The 13,690-nt window shown below is 50.0% G+C and overlaps 1 long non-coding RNA gene across 1 annotated transcript; it reads left to right on the top strand.

Annotated features, from left to right (window-relative positions):
• Positions 1 to 5,952: 5,952 nt before the first annotated feature.
• LOC136053733 (uncharacterized) lies at positions 5,953 to 13,470 on the top strand. The gene is made up of 3 exons (XR_010622668.1): positions 5,953 to 6,062; positions 6,703 to 6,819; positions 13,366 to 13,470. It is a non-coding gene; the product is annotated as an uncharacterized LOC136053733 (long non-coding RNA).
• The last annotated feature ends 220 nt before the right edge of the window (positions 13,471 to 13,690 follow it).

The raw sequence follows: 13,690 nt of genomic DNA, 5'->3' as shown, positions 1-13,690 counted from the left end.
TAGGGCTGAACCCTGTGATCCCCACAGCTCGCTCGGTGCCTCCAGCAGGGATGTCACTGAGATGGTGCCTGAGCAGCCCTTGTCCCCATGTCAGCATCCCGAGGGTGTGGGGAGAAACTGCAGTGTCATTCTGGGCTGCCTGTCTGGGCTCAGAGCTGCCAGGCTGCTGGGACAGCCCTCCTGCACGTGGGTCCAGCAGTCACGTTTGCAGCCAGATCCCCCCCTCCCCCGGGGAGGTGTGAGCCCATGGGACTCTGTAAATCAGTGCAAGTGCCAAGGTGGAGAAGGAGGAGAGTGAAAAAAAAGCACACCCCCACCCATGAGGACTTTATGGCTGAAATCACCTTGCACACACCCTCCTGGAGGATCTGCCAGAGTTCATCTGCTATCAGCTAATGCCTGCAGATAAGGGCTGGACCCATTTCTCTGAGCTCTGTGGGAGCAGGGTGGCTCCTAAGTGGAAAAAGGGAAATGCATTTAATAAAGTGAAAAGAAAAAACAAGTTGAGCCCTGTGAACACCAGGCAGGAGGCAAGCTGTGGGATGGGAGGGGATGGTCCTGGAGCTGCACAGTGGTGCTTGGGGATCCTGGCTGGCTGATCATATTTGCAAGCATAATCCCCTTGAGAGCAGCTCACGGGAAGCTGCCGCAGGCTCTGCTTGCAACCCGGCACTGCTGGCCCGGCTGCTCAGGGCTTGTCCTGTCAGCTGCAGATTTGCAACCTGGGCTGGCCTGCTGGGCCAGATCTGCTGCTCCCTCGCTGTCTGTTTCACACGGAGCATCCTGAGTTGTGCCACTGCCAGCTCTGCCTAACTGTGTACGAGCCTCCCCCTGCAGTACACCTTGGGCTGAGCCTCATCTCCTTTAGATGAACCAGGTCTCTGTCTGTGTGCGAATCCAACTAGAGGTGACAGAGCTCTGGTCTAAAAGCTGCAGGGCTCCAACACAAACTAACAAAGCAGATGTGGGATTTTTCAGGAGTCTACTGAGCTGGTGAAAGGATGGACTTCTAAAGAGACACGATGGCAAACTAGGCTATGGTGTGATATAATCTCACGCTGTTCTCCCTCCATCATTCTGCAGAAAGAATTGATGGCTAAATCCAGCTTTATTGCTGATGCCAATGCTTTTCCAAGTTGCTTGTAAGAGGGAAGGATGTTGTCATTTCTGTGCTAAACACTGCAATGACAAACCCACTGTGCTTTTAGGGTTTGTTGTGATGTGATGTCAGGAATTTGGAGTTCAGCTCAGACTGAACTCAGAGCTGTCCGGAGTGGTGATGTCTGCTTGTGAAAGCAGCAAGGAAAGCAGTGGGAAGGGTTAAAAGAATGGCATGCACTGATCTGCTGGATCAGCAGATCTTCAGCAGCAGTGCAATCCACATGCAGCTTCTCAAGACATCTGGGGCTGTGCAACAAAGGGCAGCCTAAAACAAAGGAAAGATTACGCCCAGAAAGGAGCCCAACCAGCCTGAGTACATCAGCAGCTCCCAGTGACTCAGGGAGGCGGAGGGATGAAAAGGCAAAAGATCACAAGCTCCCCATTCCTGAAGGGTTCCAAAAGCATGTCCAACCCCAGGGCACAGCCACCCAGCAGGGAAAACCCAGCAGGGAAAACCCAGCGGGGTGATGAGGGACACAGAGCTGTTGTCCCTTGTTTACTGTGCCACCACAGCTCCTGTGTGACTGTCTTGGGCTCACTTGTCTCAGTGCCTCTGTGTGGGCACCTGGGAGAGACTGAGTGTGAGCTGAATCACCTTTGTCCAAATTAAGCCCACCTTCCCCTCCTAGCTGATCTCGCAGTGCGCTTTGTGCTGCAGCTGGAGTGTTTGCATTCTGCACCGTGTCCTCCACAGCCATTTCCGAGGAAAACGGGACAGCTTCTGTCCTGTGGGTGCTGCTGGAGTCTGACTTCTGGATACCTGCCTTGTTAGGACACCACAGGGATCAGTAGAGATACAGCTAAAGCCTGAAAGCACGACAGGATGCTTAAACCTATGTACACTGCAGCATGGCTCTTACCAAGCCTGCCAGTGGCCGCTCTGTTGGCTGAGTGCTGGACTGGATGTGTGCAGCCACAAGCCACAGCCACATGTATTCTAGCAGCCCAAGGGGGCATGATCAGTTGCAAAGGATTTTTTGCAATGGAGGTGTTTTCTTATAACCTCAGAGCTCCCAGGTTAGAGGCACTGACCAAGGCCCTTGGAGCATATAGATGAAATTGGGTTGCTGGGGGAACTGGCAGTGCAAGCCACCTCGTGCCCTCAGCCATGCATGACCTCTCTGAACCTTTTACTGCCTTAGCATTAGCAAATGTTATAGTCATTATATAGATATTACAGTTTGAGTTGTTTAACTTTAACCCAGAGCTGCCTGCAGTTTCTGGCCCGGCTGTGCTGTTATTAGCTAGATAAAATGTGATTTGCTTACACATTAGTGGCCTCGACACCATAAAAAGAGTTTCAGTTTCCTGCTGGGTCCTAAACACAGCTTGATCACAGTCTTACGAGTGCACAAACACGGGCTCTGTTTTTCTAAGTGCACCTGTCCCAACTCCCAGTGATGCATCAGACACAGAAAAATATTTGGTACCAGCTGTGCCCCGCAGCCTTCTCCCTGTGACCAAAATCTTCCTTTTATCATGCATTTATTTAATCTTTTGAGTTTTATGCCATGTTTGAAAAAGAGGGAAGGGGAAGGCCAGCAGGAGATAGAGCACTAAGCCAGGCTGTCCCTTTGGAGAGACAAGCCCCCATGAGTTTGTGGAGCTGTTTGAAACCCAGCTTTATTTTCTCCCTTCCCATGGAAGGGAACTGTCCTGAGCCTCTGTGTGTGCTGGTCCCTGGATTTTCTTCATACCAACACGAACATTATGTTTCTCATCAGCCATGCCATACACCCAGAAGCACAGTTCACATCCTTCTTTTACAGAGGCAACTCTGCCCTCTAAACTTGGCTCCGAAGTTGTGGCCTTGGTGGTACTGACATTCACCTACCTAGAGTGGAAAATGGGACCACTCAGGGGCTTTGGGTTGGGACCTTGAGAGCTTGTTTGGGTCTGCATCCCACGGCATGGGTGTGGCTGGATGCCAGCCATCATCTCTGCTCTCCCTGGGCACCAACGCTGAAAGATTGGCTCCTCAGCCTCAAAGGAGTTGCAAGCTATTTTTGTTTTCGCTCACTGTTTATACTGTCTTTTTAAAAACATATGGCTGATTGGTTTCATTTTTACGTGTCTCTGAAGTTTCGTACCCTCTGCTGCCAGAACTAACTGAAAAACGCTGAAACTGTGAGGAGTGCAGGAACCATCTCCTCTGGGCTTTGTGCATCTCCATCGCTCCCAGCCGCCGTGCCAGCACTCATGGTCCTTCAGAAGGCTGCAGCATGGCCCTCTTAAGTCGAGATGCTGCCAGACTACTTTCAAGCTCTCGCTGTGGTTGGTTTTACTTAGAAATCAAGTGCCTGAGAGAGGTGGGCCTCAGTCAGCTCAGAGGAAAAGCAGCGGCGTGGTGCCCCCTGCCCCCATCACATCCTGTTTCCTTCCTAACCTTACCTGTCCCTGATGCCACCCCCTGCCCTAAGGGCTCCTCCTGGTCTGCACTGTGCTATGCATCCCAGTGAGGAGCTGCAGCTGTTTGCACAGCCAGGGCTTCCAGGGAGCAGGCTGTAGGCAGAGGAAGGACATGCACACATTTGCATGAACCAGAAAAGGGGGAAATGAGGAAGGAAACGCTCTCCTGTAGAAAAGCCCATGACTCACAAAAGCCTCTGGCCTTGCAGACCAGGCAGTTCTGTGCTGGCTGAGTTCACTGGCACGTGTTCAGCTTGATTTCCCTTCTTGGATCTCTTTGGCGTGACTTGTTTTTTTCATGAGTACTTGCCAAGTGATTTAGGCGAGCAATTATCAGATGATTTTCACTAGATCTCACTTTCCATCCCATGAGGTTATGAGCATCTGAAGCCATTTCCTGATTGAATTAGGGCAAATTACTGAAAATGTCATGGAAGAGGCCATTTAAAAGACACTTGGTTTGAATTAATCAGACATTTATTTTGGATAACCTACAAATACTATATCCTCTTCCAACTCACAGAGACAGAGAGAAAAAAAAAATAGGAGCTTAAATTGCCAGAAATTTCTAAATGAAAAGATTTTTGAACTGTGAAACCATTTCTTTTTGTAGGACAATGGATCACAGCTTAAAAAACAGCCTCCCTAGGCCCCATGCTTTGAATGAAGGTTGGATTTTTTGCCAGCAGCGATTGCAATTTCTGTTCACTCCCCTTTGCAACAACGCATTTCAGCTGGGCCACATCTACCCGGGTTGGGTGCAGACAGTCAGACAGAACTCCTGGGGCTGAGTGAGGCACTTCCCAGGATATTTCCTTCTGTACCCTCCTGAAGGATGCTCTCCTCAGATCTGATGTTTTCCCTCACCATGAGCTCCATCCAGCTTCATGTGCGTGCCAGCACGGCTCTGCGTTCGTTTCCTTCATTAGACACAACCTCAGTAATTCTGGGTTGTCCGAGGGAACAAAAGGAGAACTCAGTAGTGCGTGCACATAGCTCAGGTCTGACTGAGAGCAGAAGGCAGCAATTGGGAGTTGCCTCTTGTGCTCCATGGGAGAGTATTTAACTTTTTGCTCTGCAGAATGACAGGAGTGAAGCATGTTGCTGGGCCTCTGCAGGCAGCAGGAATGCCCTTCTGGTTGTATGGGCTTGTATGGCATGGCTTATGGCTTCTGCTGAAAAATGTGGCCATGGCCGCAGGAGGAAGACATGGAGCTACCCCATAATCTGAGAACAAGCCTTGGTGCTGGCTATCGAACCTCAGAGCACCACTGTCCCTGCTTAGTCATTGCTTCCAGTTGTTCATTTGTCATCTGTATCTCATCAGCCCAGACAACAAACTGCTGTTTATTTCCCACTGGGGGTCCAAATCTTTCTATGGTGAAGCTTCCTGCCCGTGGTATACCTGTTGCAGCTTTCTGTCCCCTCAAAATGAGCAACGTGAATCTTGCTGCTACTCTACCACAAAAACCTCTCCAACTGGAGGAGTCCCAGCTTCAGTCCTCACAAGTATTCTTACTTAATACTGACAACTGGAGAAAACGAGACCAAAACTTGGAGAAATCGAGAGGGCAAATGAAAGTGAACGTGACAGTGCAGGCAAAGGTGGCCATGGTCAACAGGGAAGTCCAGGACACAATCCCTCTCTTCTATCCAGATACCTCTTTTTGGTCTGGCAATCGGTGTGTAAAACCCACACCAGCTTTTGACTGTTGGATTCTGAGTGACCACTGAGATGCAGACCTTGGAGACTCTAGAACATCTTTACCATCATCTTGTCTTGAGTGTGCTGTGTGATTAATTCAGGAGGCTCAGACATCCCCTTCTGGATGTTTCCGCTGGGATCGGTCTCCCACAGGTCAGGAGAAACCTGTAAAACACGAAATGGCCCCATGTGTCACAGGGGCTTTGGAAAAGAGCATCCCATAGAGGGGAGACAGTGCAAACAATTGCCACGATGTGTATCTTGGTGCCCTTCCTACACTTGTGGGCTGGAAACTAGATCCTCATAAAGGAGAGCAATAAAGGATCTCTGTCTCCTTTGAGCACAGAGTTGCTTTTATTTTATTTTTTCTGGATTCAACCCCCAGGGTTTGCCAGGAATGCTGTGCCTTTGGGGTCTGGATGTGCTAGAACCAGGTGGCTGTGATTAAATGCTCAGACCACGCAGGTTCATTGCTTGTCTTCCAAGGCTCTGCTCCTCCTCTGCATGAATTTAGACCTACACAGGGCTAATGCTGCGGAGTGCCAGAAATAAACTGTTATCTGCCACAGATATAGTTTACAGCAGTACAGTGACCTCAGAGAGGATCTGCAGAGGAAAAATAAAGGGGCTGTGTCCTTTTTTTGCTTCCTTAAAAAGCCTGCCTAGTGTGGCTTCCTTGTTTTTCACATTTGATTTGACAGGAAGGTCACATCTGACATTTCTCGGTTTTCCTGCAGGACTTGTTAAGACCCACATGCACAATGTGAGCTTCATCTGACCCTCACTGGTGAGCACTGAAACTTTAGGGACTAAACATTCTCTCCCTGCTGTTGTTTTCTTCTTCTTTTTGCCTCTTTGAATGAAACAGGCGTGTTTAACTATTTTTATACAATATAGGCAATGGGATTATGCTTTTCTGGTGCATCCGATACTACAAAATCACCTACTCTTCTCCAACCAAAAATACAAGAGCTGACTTTCTGATATTGGAAGGAAAAAACAAGTCTGTAGATTCCCCCTCAGGAAAACAAATGGTCGTTGTTATTCCAGCACGGCCCTATTTGGACAGCTCAAGACTGGAAATTCAAAATTAGCATTTGAGAATGAAATAACCTAGGCAGGGATTTATCGGTCTTACAGTTGCACTGCAATTCTCATGGAAAATAAATAAATAAATAAAAAGGTAGAATGAAAAAAAAAAGGCAATGAATGGAAAGACTTTTACCATCATTACCATCATTTAGGTAAGTCCTCCCTTTCCTCTCTGACCAGTCTTTGCTTGGCTGCTTGGCACTACTTCTCTAGAAGGAGTGGGGGATGATGGGGAGCTATCTGCACCCATGCCACGATGTAGCTCCGTTCTGCTCCCTGCTCTCATCCTGAGATATGGAGTCATCCTGCCCTGCCTTCCTTCTTCATCTCTGCAGGACCCTGCTGGTGCTGCCCTAGGCTGGGTGAAGAGGACAAAGTGCCTCTCCAGGATTGTGCTATGCCTACGAAGAGTGGATGAGGTCCAGGAGGGGATGGGAGGAATCCTGACACGGGTATGAACACTGTGGCTTCTTGACCAGGCTGTAACCATTCTCTTGCAGTGCCAACGTGTACACAAGCCAGGCTGGCTGCCCCTCAGAGCAGTGGGGAGCAAAGCAATTAGAAGTGATGGTTCATGGCTAGGATGGAGGGGGAAAGGGCAGGTCACGTGGATTTATGGGCAGGTGTAAGGTCCCCATCCCTGGCAGCACAGCAGGGAAATCCCTTCCCCAGGTCCTGGTGTCTCTTCTTCCTCTTAGTGCTGCTACAAACAGCTCAGCAGTGACTCACCCAGGGAGCAGGGCTGAGTTGGCTCTGCTCACCCTGTCCCTTGACCCTCTGTTCCTGCCACTGATGCATGTTTTCCATACAAGTCCCACACAGAGGCCGTGAGCACCCCAGAGGGGATTTTTGAATGGATGTGGCGAAAGGATTGCAGCCGGGGAGCAAGTCAAAGCAATCCATAAGGGAGAGAGGAGCTGACTCCTCGTGCTTTCCACTCTCAGACCAGTCATTCCCACAGGGATCTGTGCTGTGTGGCACGGACCTGCCTGCAGAAAGCACAAAGCACACAGTGCAAGGCCAGCTCTTGGCATGGTGTGGTGTGCTGGCCAGACATCCCTGCGTGGGGACGACCCTGCAGCCTGCTGCTGGATTTCAACCTGTGCCCACGGCCCAAAAGGAAGGGCCAGCGGATGCCACCCATTTGCTGGGAAGATCTTGCTCTGATTTCCCCTCAGGCTTTCTGGAATATGCCAGAGAGGACTATTAATGCAGCAGGATACTTCCTAGCAGACCCTAGACCATGTCTGCGCTCATTAAATGAGTCTGCTTGTAGCCTGTCCATTTCCCTGAGACCTGGGACCTGCCATTGCTCAGTCCTCACATCACGTGCCCTTTGGGTCAATAGTTGGTTGGGAATGCACCCAACCCACATACACCTGCATTTGTGCAAAGGTTGTTTTGTCTCTGGCAGGCCGTGATTCTTTTCCCACGGTGGTTTTGCGTCGCATTGCATTGCACTGCCATCATCCTTCCAAGAAAAGCTCTCCAGGTACCTCCTGCTGGTGTCATAGCACCATTTCAAAAACGTCTCTGGGGCCAGATTTGCAAGGCATTAGGTACAGCTGTCAGAGAGATGTCCCCATCATTTTAACGCTCCCAGTAGCACTACACTAGAGCATGGTCAGAGCCACCTCCCAGGGAACAGATGACCTGAAAGATGTCCTCAATCTATCAGATCCTCCGAATTAAGCCCTGCAAAATGAGACTGGTAACAAGGCCAAAGAAGGCACACAATGTTGTGCAAATACTGCGGGCTTATCTGCTTATCTGGATTATGCAACAGGCCTAGAAGTGCTTCTATCCTAAGAACTTTTAAAATGCGTCTTCTGAGCTTTGGAGGAGGTGTTGCAACACGGTGGTTCACTCCACTCCGAGGTGTGAGGCATGTTCGGAGGAAATTCTTGACTTACCTGTTGGCTTCCAGGCAGACACAGTCAGTGTGTGTTGCCCAGCACTTGCTCATAGGTCAATGCATTTCCAGAGAAGCCAGAGAGGAAGCAGAGATGGTGTCTTGCAGAAAGTGCAGGGGCACAGTCACCCTGCTGTGCCCTGCTTGTGGTGGATGGGAGCCAGGATGGGGCCATTCTGCTCTCTGAACTCTCATGCTGCTTTTCTAACTTGATCCTGCCAGCAGGAACTGAGCAGGACAGCTGTCCCAGGACAAGTGGGATCAGGACCCATAAGCTCCGAAGCGTTAGGGTCAGCAAAGCCATTTATGTCATATGGGAGGAGTGACAATGGCAGTGACCTACATGCAGGTCTGTCTGATTGCACTGTGAAGACAGGGAGAAGAGCCACAGTGCAAGAAATCATAATCCCTCCTCTTCCTCCAAACATTTCCACCACTGTTTCTCTCTGCTATTGAAAGAGGAATCAGTAATCTATGGGACATGGCCTAGTGTAGTGAGGGGCAATAACTGCACGTGGCTTTCCCTTCCTGGGTGTCTTCTCTGTCTGGAGCACATAAAATGAAAGGAGCTTCTTCCTGTGCTGGAAGCAAAGATGGGCAGTACCCTGGGAGCAAAGCTCTTCTCTGAGATGAGTTCCCCTGTTATGCTGAGCTGGAGAGCTTGGCTTCCTCATCTCTCCGGTTTGCATGCGACGCTTAAGGTGTGGATGGTCCCATACCCATCTCAGCTCCACCGTACTGGTGATTTGAGGTGTTTCTCTCAAGGATCATTGGTAATTCAGCAAAAATATCCAGCCATGACCAGGAATCAGGGGGTCACATACCCCCACATACACTGGAGTGTGAGAGCCAGGCTGGGTCTTTGTTTCTCACACTATACCCAGTGCCTCTGACTTGGTGGTGGGACAGCAGAAATGTTTAGATGTGCATTCGCTGTGCTACATGGGGGATTGGGAGCATGCATGTGGAGCAGACATCTCCGCCAGGCTTTTCCAGCAGCAGACACACCAGCAAAGCACACCCCACACCGCTGGAGCTGCGAGCAGCAGCACTGCTACTGGCTGCCTTGTTACCTCCAATAAATCCCTGGGCTGGGTGCTCACTGTGTGCTTGCAAGGCTCAGCTGCGGTGCAGAAGCCCTGGTTATTCTTGTCCTCCTGGTTTTCTCCCATTCCCTGCTCTAGTTTCTCCTCTCTGGAGCAGGCTTGCCTCTCGTGAACCCGCAAGCTAGAGCTCTTCACGTCCCCTTCCAACCTTCTTCTTCCCAAGAAGAGTTGCAGGCATATGGACTCCCACGGGAGCAGAATCCGCTCGTCCCACGCACGTGCCACATTATCTCCCAGCAGATGCACAGGGGCAGCGATGGGGACGTGCAGCTGCTTCCCAATTTGGCTCTAATTGACATATCTCTGGTAGCTCAAATGGAACTCCTATCAGTGCTAAATTGCACAAATCCCTCTGAAATACACGTTTGGCACTGGAAGCTCTGACTGTCCCCTCGCATAAGCTAAATAGGGTTTTCTTCAAGTTTACCTTAATACAAAGACCAGCTGCGTGCTGTCAGGCTGGGAGAGCTTGGCTTTGCAAGTGGAGGAGAAAAGAGTGAGAAAGAACCAAATTAAAGTATTCCTGAGAGAGGAGAGGACGTGTGAATCCCTGATGTGAAATGGCCTGAAATGAAATTGCTGCAACAAGCCGTCTCCACTAAGTGCCTCCAAACTCGTGTTGTTTCCTTTCATCAGAAGTTTTATTTAACTGAAGACAGAAATGCAAATTTGAGTGGACAGGAATCTTTTGCAAGAATGTCACTGTTCCGTAACAGGATGAAAAGGAAATGAAAGATGAGGATTGTCTGGAGAAGCTGCAACAGTTCTGTTATAGGATTTTTGATTTAGTTTGCTCAGCTCAATGAGTTATTCTCTTTTGATTATGTTGCACATGAATTTTATTATTGTTTGTTTCCACCACAAAACAAATCCAGGAAGTAATTCTTAGAGAACACTCCAATGTTTCAGTTTCCAGAAAGTCTGAATACCCTTTTCTTTTTGAAGTTTTTGGCTCTCCTGACAAACCCAGGCAAGTGACCTATGTTGTTTTTCCTTAAGTGCATCAAGATGTGAGCCTTGAGTACATCGTCTCAGCTCCACCAGAAGAACAAGCTGCAAAATGAATGGCAAGCACAGGCGGGTACGGAGTGCATGCGGGGGAGAGGGATCAGTATTTAAGTGGACAACACTCCTGGGAAGCTGAAGAGGGATTTCCTAAAGTGCCATCCTGATGGCAAGGAGAATGGGGATTGAACCTCTTCCAACAGAAAGCACTCCATGAGTGGAGGTGCATTTCCAGCTCTTCTCAGCAGGGTCGGTGCCCGGGTGCAGTCCTTGACATGACATCCTTGGTGAGCAGCATCACCCAGGGCTTTGGCTGGGTGGGAGGTACAGAAGTGGCTCTGCAATGAACACAGTGACTCTGAAGGTGAGGAAGGCTGGCAGCCTGCTGCAGGACCCTTGCTCTTCCTCTTCCACACCTCCTTGTTCTGCTCTGCTCAGGTCAGCCCATCACTCCCACCCACCAGCACTTCTCTCTTTCCATCTGGGAGGTTCACATAACAGCTGGCTTGGAAAAAACCTCAGCGAACATCTAGCTCCAACCTCCTGCCATGGACAGGGTAGCTCAGGCTGCCCAGGGCCCGTCCAGCCTGGCAGAGCAGAGCAATCCCCTCCCTGCCCTGCTGCCACCCATGCTGAAAGCAGCCAGGTGCTGAGGAGCCCAAGCACAGATACAGGTTGGATGGAGAATGACTTGAGAGCAGCCCTGAGAAGAAAGATTTGCGGGGTGTCAGCTGATGAAAGACTCAACATGAGTTGGTAATGTTGCAGCCCAGAAACCCAACCAGGTTCTGGGCTGCATCAAGAAGTTGTATTTGCCCCATCTCAAGGGGCATTCAAGGCCAGGGCTGTGAGCAACCTGATCTAGAGGGATGTGACCCTGCCTGTAGCAGGGGGTTTGGAAGGCGATGATCTTAAAGGTCTCTTCCAACCCAAACCATTCTATGACTCTGTGATTCTATGGAGGAGTCTGTAGCCCCTCCCTGTGGGACCAGGCCTGGGGGCTGCTCGCTGCCCCTCTGCCTGTGCACAACCTAACAAAGCCAGACCTCATGGCTGAGATGCTCACAGCAGGCTGTGGGGATGCACCAGGCTCACGGTGGCCTCTCCTGCTCCCCCCACCTGGCGGGTGCAGGTGAACAGGAGGGAGGTTATCTTTAGACAGGAGGGATAAAGATTCTGAGCACAGATTAACCGGGCAGGCCTGGGAGCAGGTAATGTGCTCATGCTCTGCAGCTTGCACAGCTCTGGCCAAGTGGGGGATAGTGCTGCAATGCCTGCCAGAGCCCAGGGTGCACTGTCAAGGGAGGACTGGGTTTTCTGTATGCTCCTGCACGTTGCACTTGAGCCTGAGCAAGATTGGATGCATCAGAGCACTCCTCAGCCCCAGACTTGGTGGATGTCAGAGCAGCTCTTTGTGCAGCCCTCCTTCATCCCCATCACATCTCCCCCAAGATTTAGCAGTGGATGGCAACAGCAGCAGGCCACGGGGAGCTGTGGGCCCTGTCGGCTTCTCTCTGCTGCCTTGAGCAAAGGAGCCCTGCACAGCCAATATTTGGCTTAACTTCTTGTCCTTCCACCTCAGTTTTGAACCTGCTGGGTAGTGATGTGTTAGTGCTCAGGATGATGCAGCCCCCAGAGTGATGAAACAAAGGGTGATGATGCTAGAAGAATGGCTCTTGGCTGCTAGAGCTGCTCTTCATACAGTTGTGTGGCTGCGGATAAGAGCTGTGCAGAGCACTGCAGGGCAATTCAGGCTCCTTCAGGGTTACTAAACATTGTGACTGTCCTGTAGAAAAAAGGAAAGCATGTCAAACAAGGAAACTGAACAGAGAAGATGGGAGTTCTGCAAGAGCAGGAGCTTCAGGTGGGGAAGAAAAACTTGCACTTGGCCAACATGAACCAAAGAGAAAAAAAATAGATGAAAGAGAGGTTGTAGTAAAGAGAGGAAACTGGTACACAGCCCAGCCTTGCTCAGGCAGGGAGAGATCCTGCAGGCAGCAGGGGTTTTCTTTAAGACTGCTGCTTGCCTGGCAAGCTACTGTCTGATTCAAACGTGGAGTACTCAGGGATGCCCTGAGCTGCAAACCTGAGGTTTAAAATGCGTTGCAAGAATCAGTTTGCAACTTGACTGTAGGGCAGCCATGCCTAGCTTGTGGCTTTGCAAGTTTGCTCTGCCACGACAGATATCCAGAAACAGATCTGCTAAATGCGGTGACAAAAAAAAGAAGATTTGGACTATTTTTGACTCGCTTGCCTTGCTGACTCAACACAGCTACCGAGGTGGGCGCCAGATGACATTCTTGCACATACAAAAGCAATGTAGTTCTGACCTAAATTCTGATTGCACAGCTGCTGTTACTGGGGGTGACTCAGAACCTATTTTTTTGATTTGCCATTTGTGATTTGCCTTTTACTCCTTAGCTCATGCCTTGCACTCGCCTCAGTTGGGCTTGGAAGATGCCCTTTGGCAAAGACTTTTCTCAGAGGGACAATGAAATGTGGTTGCCTTCGTTTTCAGGTGCTTAGCTGGTCTTTTTTTTTTTTTTTGAGGAGGGAATGAAAAGCCAAGGCAGTACGATTTCCTGTCACTTTCACAGATCCTGGTCCGTGTGAGCAAGGGCATCTCAGCTTGACAGAAGGCAGTGTAGGTAAATCCATCTATAATTATGTCACAAACAGCTCTGGTCCCCTGGTCCAGACACTGTGGGGGAAAGCTCTTGACTCACCAGCCTTCCTAGACATTGGGAAAAGATCTGTAAGGGCCTGAAAAAACAAAGGCCAAATTGTTCATATTTTGGAAGTGGGATGTGAAACTTCCAGGGCAACTCTGTCCTTGAAGAGGTGGAAGTGTGGGTCTGATTTTTTTGGGGTGGATCTAGGGGCTAGGAGCAGTTTGGGCACTGAATCAGATGGAGTTATCAGATATTCAAGTCCTGTGGATGGATTTGATTTAGCTTTTCTTGATTTCTCATCAGGAAAGGGAGAAGCCACGGGAGCATGGACCTGGTGCACAGCCTGGTACAACCGAATAGGCAAACGGTCTATCAGTGTTTGCAGCTCATCAGTGAGGATTTCTGACTGCTCCCCTGGGTATGATCCCCCCTCCATCACCACTCTCCCCAGAAGCATCCAGCCCAAGCAGAATCACTCTGCCCTTTCACTCAGCAGCAGCACTGGCTTCTGCAAACGAAGGGCCAGACATTACTTACACAGAGGTGATGAGACACAAGCTCAGCTTTCTGACATAGTCACTGCCCACTGCCTTCAGGGCAGAGATCCTACCCAAGCTGTGCGTGTGCT

Source organism: Cyrtonyx montezumae, unplaced genomic scaffold (assembly GCF_038088225.1).
Source record: "Cyrtonyx montezumae isolate F1298 unplaced genomic scaffold, pur_monq_1.0 scaffold_31, whole genome shotgun sequence".
NCBI classification, from domain to species: Eukaryota; Metazoa; Chordata; class Aves; order Galliformes; family Odontophoridae; genus Cyrtonyx; species Cyrtonyx montezumae.
This window is presented reverse-complemented; position numbering and strand designations above follow the sequence as displayed.